Raw genomic sequence first — 13,192 nt, 5'->3', positions numbered from 1 at the left:
TTTTTCATTGTCGGCATTTTTCTTGATAGAAATGAACAAATGTTTCTTTTTCTTTACGTTGTTTTCTTTTTGACTAATTTTTTGAGAAAGCATGGAGGATGCATGACGTGAAGCGTCTTGGTGTTTACACGTGATCTTTATGTTTTATTAGTATGTTACACCTGGCGCTTTCTAACATGCCTCGTGTATTTTCATCCGTGCATAAGAACAATTGAATATAGATGTTCTGCTTTATTTTCAGATATTATACATTATATTATATATATAACAATCCAAATTTGGATTCTACAGTTACGACTTGATTAGCGGGTAGTCGGCTTAGTTACAATATAACCGGCTTTGTTGGCTGAAAACAGCCAAACAAAGATTTACACGTCACCTTTTGCTAAAAAAACAACCATTTCCCTTTGCTAATCTCACACAGACACACACCTTCCCACACAACAAAACAACGACCATCACACACAATCCAAAAACCCTAACTTTTAATGAAGCTCTCCATCGCCGAAAACAAAGACGCCACCGCCACTGCTGATAAGCCGGATGACGATGAAGATGATGAGGTTAGGGTTTTTTATTTTTATTTTATTTTTGTATTTATAAAGTATGTTAGTTTGGGTGATATATATAGGTTTTGTGAAATATATTTCCGGTTATGTTAGACTTGAAAATGGGTACAAGTATTCTTTTTACTTTTTTTTTTTTTTTGTAATTTCTGAAATTTGGATTTTTTTTATTTCAAATTTGCAATTGCATTTGATTTTGAGGTTTAGTGACTTATTGTGGCAGTGTTCTATATCTGCTTATATGATATTGCCGAAATTATGGTTGCAAATGTGTATTGCTGTAGAATTATCGACTCTTTCTGATAATTTTTTTTATATTGCGTGATTTAAAATTTTTACTTGACACGCTATACTATATGTAATTGGATTTTATTGATTATATGGATGAGTGATCTACTTATAGTAATTTGCGTATAATGGTGTTCAAAATTGCTTTTTAGGGCGGCTTACAAGGTGTGAATGATTAGAAAATGGCGTTTGGCAAATCATGAAGAATTATAAGAAAATCTATAGCTTCTGTTTTGGTAGACCTTGCAAATATATATGCTCCAAGGTACCAAAACTCGAATCTGTTGTCTTATATTACAGTATCATTCTGCTAAACATGTTTTTGGAAAGACACGGAGTGCTAATGTAACGACATATTATGTAGCATGAGTTCAGCTTTTTGATGATTTATGAATATGGATTCAACAACATTTAAAAGTAAGCACAAATAATAAATTACTGGTGACTCCTGCATTTGCTCTACTAATAGAACCCTTGCAGAATCCATCCTATCGTTTAAATTAACTCTCATGACAGTTTTTAAAGATGAGTGGTTCTTCTATTGAATATATGCATGCTTGGTTTCCACTGCAAGGGAGACATACTCCTCCAAGGTACGATTTATAGCTGCAAGAATAGGCAATACTATATTTTTAATTGAGAACACTTATCGCTACCATTGTGTACATTATTGCGGTTCAAGGTACAGGGTCATATATGATGTGATCATTATTACAAAAGTACCTTAAATCTTTGAATACCACCTTTTTTCCAACATTCGGCCCACTCCCATTTTACTCAACTTTTTGATAGACTATTTATGATTAACACAATCCAAACGAACTGATAATCATTAATTAGTAAGTGGGATATATGATTTGATAATGATGTCACTTATCTGATTATGTGGTAGTTTTCCTTATAATATGTTAGTTTAGCATATTTATGAGATGTTAGTCATTTACTCATTTATTTATCTATATATTACTATTGATATGTTGTGCAGTTGTTCTTATTGAATTGCATTTGATGTGTGACAACTTTTATCTGATTGCTTTAATTTGTTTGTCAATGCAATCTTTTATAATCAAAATCATTTATCTATATATTGCTATTGAAATGTTGTGCTTATTAAATTGCATCTGGATTTTTAATTTGTTTGTCAATGTAATCTTTTATGACCAAAGGCCACCATCTACATATTTACGCACTTTTACCATCGTTGTTCATCATATGCATCGACATACATTCTACAGAATGTATCTTTGAGGCCGTGGTCCCTGTAGTTTGTAAATCTTTTTTCATTTCATCATGCTCAATGGTTATATGGATGATTGTTCATTTGTTAGATTGATTCAAAGGGATTATATAATATAGCCTGCTTTCTCAAACTTTTACTTGCAGTTTGTTGAAACAAGAGTGATATGGGTCAAAAGAAAGCATCAGAATGATACTGCAAAGTGCAAACTAGAAACTAAAGACCGGAAGTTCTTTCACCATGTATCGATTAGTTCTAATGAGTCGAGATCCTCATTTTATGGGCTTTTGTGTTTTGTGTGTAAATGGAAGCTGCATCGTTTTTAGTATACGTATATTTTGTAATATGTGATGTACGTACAACTTGATCTATCCTTTTTGTTACTTTTCAATTATGCAGGCTTTTAAAAAAAAAATTCTTCCCGCCGCAACGCGCGGGGAAACCAACTAGTTAGAATGTAAAACTTAATTTATACGAATCGTTATAATATGTATTGAATTTCAAATATGTGTATTGTATGTAATAAATATTTAAATCATGTACATTATATGTACTCATATATATGTGTCAATCATATAAACTATTACTTGTTAGGTTTTTATTAGTTGGATACATATAATACATAGAATTTAAAAGTTTATTACATACAATGCACATGATTAAAGTTTGATACGTACTATAACAATTTATAAAGTTATTTGCATTCTAATGTACTAATCCCTTATTTTTATCCTCATAAAATCATAATGTTATCTTGAAAATATACCTCACGCTATATATAATTTGCTTGTGATTAACTTGATCGATAAAGAGTTGATAATGTATTTAATAGTTAGGTTTATTTATTTACACAAGCAAAATATTTATTACATATATATTAACAGAAAGTGATAATAAATCTACATCATTTTTTAACTATCAACTAGCATGATACCGGCACATTACAGCAGATACAATTGACTGGAAACGCATGCAAAAGAAAAAATGAGAAAAACGATTGCTGGCTGCAATAAGGGTTTGTGGGTGAATGGTTGCAATGTGGGTTTGTATGGATGATTGCAATATTTGTGAGAAGAGGATATTGGGTATTTCCTCCTGTGTAACTTTCAAGAGGGGCTCTATTTCTTTATTTTTTAACATGAAATATAGATAAAAATAATATATAAATTGTATTGAACCGGTGTTAATTGATGTGGATTTAGAAAAAAAAAAGAAAAAACCTTTTGTTTAACTTGTTTTTTTATTCTATTACATGTTTTCTTTTTTGAACAGCAGTGGTGATTGTATATATGAAGGAACTAGTTTTGGCACCCGCCGTATTGCTGCGGGAACATGTTTTCCAACACGACAAATTTTTGGATAAAAATATATAGTAATATGAGTGTAATACAAATATGTTTATGACAAATATTCAAATCCATATCATAAAAGTAATATATAGCAATAATACAAGTAACATATATAAATAATAGAAGATGTACAAAAAATATAGAACAAAAGAATAACTATATTAATGCATATAATAACATTTCAACGATGGTGATGTAATATAATTTTTTACTTAAATGTTACATGAACGTAAAAGGTAACAATGATGAGAATTAATACTCATTACCAATGTTTAAAGGTAAAACCATAAATTTGTGAATGTTTAGAAACATGAGATCCCAGAATTTCGGTGTCTGCAAAACTGAAAACGAAAACTTTGATGGGAGCAAAAGTTAAAGAATAGAAACTTTTGAGGGTAAAAATGGAAAGAAAAAAAAAAACAAATTAGAGATTTTGTATTTTATATACTATACATAAAGTTGTACTGTGATGGGAGCAAAAATTTACTGTAAACGATAGAAACTTTAAGGTGTAAAAATGAAAATTAAAAGAAAAATGTTGTTGTACGTTATGCATAAAGACTTGTACATTTTATAATATATTTACAACCCTATTACACACTTATACGGGTGAAGTTAAAAAAAAACCGACAATAAATTATGAGACTAAAAATCTCACTTAACCACCTCAAATATTAACAAACTACTCTTAAACCCATAAAAGATCACAGGAACAAAGATATAATAATTACTCGTATTTTATTGGTCCATAAAATGGTAACAATTGCAGCAGGTCGGTGAAAAACGATGCTAGAAAAGATACTTTTTTTTCTTACCTAAAGTAGATATATTTTATAGGTAAAGAGTAAAAAGCTTATGATTTGATCTATGCATGCAATAGTTGATTGTACTATACTTGAAAAACTTGTATAAACATATAAGTGTTTAGTATAGATATAAGGAAAATGATAATGATAACTCTAGCTTATTACATGCATAAAAATAGTATTTTATATATCAATAACCACCCATCAAATTTTCATAAGATAAAGTACAAATTTTAATGCATCAAATCAATTAATACTGACGGCTCTGACATTAACAAAACTCTAGATATAATATAATGAGCAGAGTGATAATTCGTTATTCTCTATTTTTATGGGGTTTTTTTTTCATCAGTTAGTAAAACTGTAAAAGGAGGCCAACCGCCAACTCATATCTATTGTAAAATACTAGTACAAAACTTTAACCTTATGAATAAGGTGTGTTTTATTTCCAATTAATTTTTTAATTAAACAAAAAGCTTTATCTATTTGTTCATTCAAGTTTGTTTATTTATGTTAATTAAGTTTTTGTTGTTTATTTTTGAATAAAATAACTAACAGTGATCGCAATATACATTATAGATTTATATCATACACTATGTTATTATAAGTGAATTTGAATAGTAGCAGTCGAAAAAACATAAATTGACTAGAGAACTTTTTTTTTTTTACTAATTTCTGTTTTTTAGCTTTCTTTAAAAAGGATTTTTCTAAAAAATATTAATTTCATTTTGATTTTCAACCAACTTAATCAACTTTTTGATCAGATTAACTAAATAATCACTTTTTAATACCGTTTGTTGTATTATTATTTCATTCACTCCGTACAATGAGAAAATGGAAAAGTGATATTGATTTGATTACCATAAGGTTGTTTATGCTTCCTAGAATCCCATGGGATTTTGTGATGATAAATAATTTATATATAAAAAAAGTAAATTTTCATGTAAACGAAATTTAAATATAATATTTAGCTAATATATGAGGCAAGTGGCGGTGGTGGCTAGTGCCTAGTTGATCGACGGTTGATTTTGGATTCTCAGTGATATTCGTATAACAAATTTGGGCCACGTACAAAATCTATTACGCAGTGTATAACTGGATCATGCAGTAATTATTGTAGATGGTTAAATTGTGATGTAGAAACATCACTTCCCTTGTCTGAAACATAAAGACAATGACAGAACTTGAACACTAATTATAAAGGAGCGGACCTCAATGAAACATAAGATTTAGCTTTATTAGAGAGACTAATATATAACATTAAAGTTATATTTGTAGAATATATAAGAAAGTTAGTATCGAACGTAAAAACTTTTGATGGGGATGGAACCCCCCCTTTGGCCCTTAAAAGTTCTATAGTTGCATAAAGATAAAAAAAAAATTGTATTTGTTATTAATTATTGGTTGCATATATAATCATTAGATAAAATAAATGTAAGATAAAAAGGTAGTACTTTACCATAATATAACTAAAAGAGAAGGTTGGGGTACACTTGGCACCATTAATTCCCTTCTTTTAGCCTAATACTTCATTCTTATTAATCATCTATTTTTTAATATTTATTTAATATAAAATAGTCGACCTTTAATAATTAACATCTTATAAGCCAACACATATATATTAACCATCATCAACGACTCCGTATTGTACATGTATGGACTGTTTTGGAGTGGAACAACCCGAAGAAAATTAAAACGTTCGAAATGGCGTTTGTTGATGAATTGGTATATATTTTTCAAAATTATATACTATACACTTTTTATTTCTCTTTTTATTTAACTAAAGTTGAAAAAAAAGTAAAATGGAATAATATTTATATGGAGTTAATTTTCATATGTTTCTTCTTTAGCTTTCGTATTGATTAAATTGTGATATTGGTCATACACTTGCTATTTGGTAACCTGCTACTTCTTGTGTATTCGGTTGCTTGCATTAAATAACCCAAAAAACGTAGTTAGTTAAATTGAATAGCAAGTCTAGTAGTAGGGTATATTACATAGCCTTTTTACCATAATTGGGTACATTCTCATGCCTTTATCCCTTTTATTTAACTAAAGCTGAAAAAAAAGGGTAAACTTGAATACGTATTTATATGGAGTTAATTTTTCATATGTTTCTTCTTTAACTTTCGTATTCATTAAGTTGTGATAATGGTCATACACTTTTTGTTTCACATATATTATAAAATTTATATATCTTGAGACTATCTATCCAATGGACGGGTCTGAACACTAGTATTTTATATACTTAAAAATATAATATTTACACTTATAATATGTTATGGATTAACTTTGGACCTAGCTAACATATTCGTGTTATTATTATATACTAGTTAATCAACCCGGGTTCAACCCGGACATGTTAATTAAAATTTTAAAATTATAAAATATATATAATGTTTGTTATTAAAACATTATAACTTGATATAAATCTAATAATTAAACTAACACAATAATAATATTTAAAATAAAAACGACTACAACATTATGTAAATAAAAAAAGACATTTTATTTGTAAGATTATATTAGAGAGAAATTTTTTTTCTTTAAATAAATGATTAATACTTTTATTAAACATGTAAAGGGTTATTTCTATTTTATTTATATATGACATCATCATTAAATAAAAAATTTTAAGGTAAAATATGGATTTGGCTACATCAAAAACTTTATAAATATACTTATAGGAAACAATCTTGTTTTATTATATATAGAGATTATGTATATACTAAATATTTTTATATATATACTAAAAGAAAACTGACCTAATATTATATTAACCAATCATAGCTTTCAATTTTATCAAATTGGAAATTGATGATGTCTTTATTAATTTAATTATAAATTAAAAATCCTAATAATTATTATCCAAAAAATTAGTATATTATATTAATATTAATATTTGTATAAAAAATCTCACTAATTTACACTTATTTGTTTTTCATTAATAATTTACACTTTTTTACCTTCATTAAATACTTAATTTATAATTAATACAATTTGTAGTTATCAACTTGAGAATTTTGTTTTAGATTTTTATCATTTAATAATTAAAAAAATTTCAACATTGTATTCTTTCGTAAAGACATTTGCTCTAAAAACTTATTTGACTAATCACAAATTTACACTTTTTGACCAATTAGAAAGTTGCTTTTGTTTTCAATTTTAACTTTAATTTACACTTATTTGTTTTTAATCACAATTTATACTTTTTAATCAATAATTTCAATATAACAGATAAAGAATAGTATCTAATAGAATAATAGCTAATATATATTCAATAGAATAATAACTAATATATATATATATATTAGTTATACGTTCTATTATATAAATGTAAACTAATTACTAAAAAACAAATAAAATTAAATGTAAATCTTTATATATTAAGATTTTAAAAGTAATTGTACTATTATCCTTTTTTTGAATTTCTTTTTAGTAATTTTCATGACACATATACGAAAAATAAAGCATATAAAAATATAATCTTTATATGCAGCGTTGCAGTGTCGCTAGCTTTTGAGGAATAATTATTCGATAGAACTAAAGAGTTCCGATACATTTACTCTTTTTTTATTTTTTTAATTGAAGTATTTGGAATATGTTTAACCTAAAAATAAGATATTACTTTTAAAAGTGTAAAATAAAAATGTAACATCACCTTGTGTAACAATAAATCAAATATTCAAATATCGTTAAATATGTCACAATCTACAATTTTGATGGACATGTTATGATTTTGAAATATTTAAATATCATTATGCATGTCACAGTAAACAATTTCAATGAACATACTTTTTGAAAATATTTCACTATAAAACTCAAAGTTTTATAATATAGATCAATTTTTTATTACTAAAAATTGTAAAAGTAAATTTTAAAATATAAACTAACATTTAACATTGATAAAGTTGTAAGTCCGTATATTAGACACAAGCCTAAAATCTAGTTAATTAGCATACGACCCGAGCCGACCTATCGGGGAAGTAAGTCATATATTGAGTACCGTAATTAGTTAAGAACGTGATTGGTATTCTATATTTGTCACCTAGGATGAGGGATCTCGATGAACTTAACAATTGTGATGGTTACTCACTAACAAGATATGATGCACCAATTTCTTTGCTAATTAAATTCCGTGATATGGTATGTTTTCAACATATTTGACCATATGTTACAATCCAAACAAATAACAAATTATCTCTTTTCGCTAGCTTTATTCCTCCTAAAGACTTGACCACGCCGAAATTAATGACAAAATTAATTATGTTTTATATATTATGAAAATATCAACACGTGGAGTAATTAACAATTAAGGAATATTATTTCTCTAATTTCATTGGTGATATAGAAGTTGCACATATTTGGTATTGCATAAAAAAAAAAAAAACTTAGTGCTGTCTTCCGTTGGTTTTAAGCCCCAATACCTCAACGATGTATGAGAGAGTTTAAAATGTAGGCATACCTTACCTCTACCTAAGTAGAGAGCCTGCTTTAATTGTCTACCTAAATGGTAGAAAACACCCTTCAACCTTTGCATGAGATGATGATCATCGAACAATGTTTACTATCCAACCTGTTTTATTTGGTATTGCATATCATTCAAAATTAACAGATTATCTCGGTTTATTAATAATTCGCTCTTTATTGACACAGAAATTGCCCCTTGAATATATTCTGAAGCATCCATTGCATGTTTTTTTTCCCCCTCCACTCCTCAAGGTACGTACATATACTCCCTAGTTAACTAATTATTCACTAGATTATGTACTAGACTACAAGTTCCCCTAATGAACAAACATCTTGATCGATCTTATACTAAATAAAAACATGAAGAATTGAAATTAGAAAGAGAAACTTTATTGATCATATCAGAAACTTCATTGTTAAGAAATTAACAAACCATTAATGAGAACAGAACCGAAACAAAAAGTAATTAAGAAATGTATACAAGCTAGATAAAAGATCGAGCGAGCGAATTCATAATGACATTTTATGATAAATTACAGATGGTCATATATATGTGTGTACGTCGATCACAATATATCATTTTCTGTACGCCGTATATGTAAGAGAGAAACATTAAAAACATATATAGCGAGCGATATTACTAGCTAGCTAGCTACATATATGAGATAACGTTAGCTGCTAGTGACCACGGCCGCGATGGCTTGGTCCAGAGTAAAATTGAGATAGCACCGAGACCAGATAATTAGGAGACGAAGAAGAAGTGCGGTTGTGGTGATCTTTGATGTGTCGAATACCCTCCACCCGGCCGCCGTTGGAAACAAGGAGCAGAAAGATGGTGATGATCAATAAAACCATATTCAACACCATAACACTACTACTAGCCTTAATTCTCATCTTGAATATAATGGGCCGGGTTAATTAAGCTAAGGAGGTTATTAATCAATGGTATGTGTAATTTACATGGAGATATATACACATATATATACGTGCATGCAAGGTCAAGGTGGGGGCCGCGGGAGGGTTAGAGTAGTGGAAGGAAGGCTCGTACGTATGTACATGAGGCACTATTATTATTTAATTTTTTCTCTTCTATCCACTGAATAACTAGATATATACCTGGTCGTTGACCGGGTTATTAACAACAAATATACATCTATATCTATATGTCTATATATATATATATATATTCTTACAAGTACTCGAAACATGTTCATCTCTATATATATAAAGATACAACAAGTTAATAAAAATGCAAATATCTAACGTTTATTAGTAAGACGTAATATAAACATTGCAAACCTAAACATAAGGTAGTATCACTTTTGTTAACTCATTATATATATTATTTATAAAGTTAAACATGTTATATATATATAATATTTATTGTTTGTAACCCGATCAACGTCCGGTATAGATTTACTTCATTTGTGGGGAAGTTTATTTGTTGTGTACATTTAACATATGCACGGGTCAAACCCTGACGCGACCCATGCAGACCGTGACCCGACAAAGCAACAAAACGAACCCGTGACCCGGTTCTTTAAGCGTCAAACGAGTCAATTGGGTAAGGTTCGGTCGGGTTCAATTCAATTCTCGGGTTTAAGAGACTTTTGTTCTTCATTTTCATAAACCGTTCCGGCCTGACTAAAACCCGACAGAGCAACACAATCAAACCCGTGAGCCGGCTCATTAACCTATCGGGCGGGTCGATTTGTGTCGGGTTTGGGTAGTATTGGGCCGAGTCGTGAATTTTCGGGTCATATGCTCATCCGGGATGTACACTAATTTATTAGCTATATCTTTAGATTTTTTAGAATAATCTTTTAAAGATGTAGATATTGAATACATTTTTCAAAGCTAAGAGACATTGATTTAATTAGCTACCGATTTTTCTATCTATCTATATCTATACTATATTATAAAAAAGCAGCATTTTAATTTTGGAAGTGCTTGAAAATATGTAATATCACTTAACACCCTTTACAATATTTTCACATACATTACCCCCTTAACATTGATGGTTAATTTTTTTAACGACATTTTATCCTACTCCTACTCCTAAACTACATGTATGCCTGAAACCAGGATTCTCGAAAAATCCCGTGTTAATTAATCCACCCGCAAAAATGTGAGAAGTGAGACTCGAACCCATATGGATCCTCCCAAAATCAAAGACCTTATCAATGGGCCATCAACCCATTGGCATTGATGATTAAATTATACTATATATCAACTATTTATCTTTTGAAATATCTCCATTAACCCTTTACATCATTTTTAATCACATTATTAAATGTTTTTTTTAACATCAAACGCTTGGTATATGGAATATCATTTGTTGCACTATTGCTTAATTGATCTCATCTTTAACTTTCTTTTGACATGTTACGATTTTTCTTTTTTTCTTGAATGTTCTCCTGCTCATCGAACATATTATTACTACATAGTGACAATAGTAAAAGACTAAATCTAATTTTACTCTAAATGACAATAGTATTAAAATAAGTATATTAAATATCATAAAAATTTACCATAATTAAATATCAAAGTTTGACTTTTAATTTTGATGGTTGAAATTAATTTGTTGATTTATTTTCAATGGTGAAGATCAAAAGACAATTCATATTTTTTTTCTCTTTGTAATGGTAGCCATATATATATATAATGGAAAGTTTTTTTTTAAAGAGGTATGAGTATAAGCCCACGCTTAATTTGAAATTAAAGCGTCGATGTATAATTCCGAGTCAAGCTAGCATAAACGATTAGCATTTTTTACTTCTTTTTTAACCCGCCAGAATTAAAACATATTAAAAGATACAATAATATTTATGAAATAAAATATTTAAAAACATTGTTTTAGTATGAGGATTGGATGGATGATAACACATTTTATCTTACCTTAATCTTATTCTTAGTGCATATTAAAAGACGTACAATTGGATTAATGCATTATTGACTAATCACATCGTTTAATTTTATCAAATTACGTTTTGATTTTATCAAATTACGTTATGCTAATGTCATCATAATCCAAATATATATATTATTATATTGGTATCTGTATTAATATTTTTAAAAAGAAAACTTCATTAACTTATACTTTTTTATTTTTTATCAATAATTTACACTTTTAATCCTTGAATATTTAATTTATATTTATTACAATTTCTAGACATTAACTTGAAAAGATTTTTTTAATTTTTTCATCATTTAATTAATTAAAAAAATTTTAACGTATGAAATATTATCTATTAAAAAGTATTTCAAAATATGAAATACAATATATTCCCCTTATCTAAAGGTCATAAATTAAAATTCTTCTTTATGTAAGGATGAAGCTTCTTAAAATATGAATTTTAAAGATTGTTTTATAATTATTGGGAGATTAGATTTCATATGAAATTTATATCATATATTTATATTTATCCCCCTTATCATAGCTCTTTTCAAAAAAAAAAATTAAAACAAAACATTAGATCTATCAAACTACTCCTTTTACATCAATTACTTTTACATTAATAACCAAACCGTTACCGGCACTTCCGCCGTCATCACCACCATCCGCCACCACCACCATTACCACACTGTCGTTTCACGCGGACATGTGTTTAGTTTGTATACATTTATATTTGGATTTTAATCCAATATACAATATACAATATATATATATATATATTCTAATAAGTCATCTTAACCTTAATCAAATATTTAGAAAGTATAAGTTATAATAAACTTAATTAATAATAAATAAAGTAACTTTATCAGAAAAATTTTTTTAATTAGGTAATAAAACAACTAAATAAAATGTAACTAACAAATTAATAAGATAATACTCCTATATCAATTATAAATGTTTAAAGAGTTAATAATTTATAACATATCAACTACTTGTTTTGGGAAGAAAAAAAAAAGAACAGAAAAATGGATGTAAATAATTTATGAGTTTTGTTAAACGAAACTTTAAAAGATTTCGTTAAGTTGCATTAAATAGTTGTACACTTATCATAAAATTCAAAGGTAGACTTTTGATATGAATGTACAATTTGTTTTTGTTTAAATGAAGCCTAAAGAGTTTCATTTAACATTTTTTTATTATGTATTGTGATGATGATGATGATAATACTAAAATCAATAATTTTAATAATAATAATAATAATAATCTACCAATATACTAAAACATGATTGTGTATTTTTTTAATCGACACTTGACGCATTCCTTGCGCGACATGTATCACGTTTGGTGTAATTAAAAAATGATTCAAACTAAATTCATAGTTTACCTAATTGTAATCAAATACTAATCTTTGGATTTAACATAAAAAAGGTTTTTGATTGACATTTGACGTATCTCTTGCACGACATGTGTCACTTTGGTGTAACTAAAAAAATTTCTAATTCATAATTACGTAATTGTAATCAAATACAAATATTTAGATTTTATATATGCACATATCTCTCATTATATATTTTATTATA

The sequence above is a fragment of the Erigeron canadensis genome, chromosome 4, assembly GCF_010389155.1.
Source record: "Erigeron canadensis isolate Cc75 chromosome 4, C_canadensis_v1, whole genome shotgun sequence".
NCBI classification, from domain to species: domain Eukaryota; kingdom Viridiplantae; phylum Streptophyta; class Magnoliopsida; order Asterales; family Asteraceae; genus Erigeron; species Erigeron canadensis.
The sequence above is the reverse complement of the archived record's forward strand: the minus strand, read 5'-3'. Positions refer to the sequence as shown.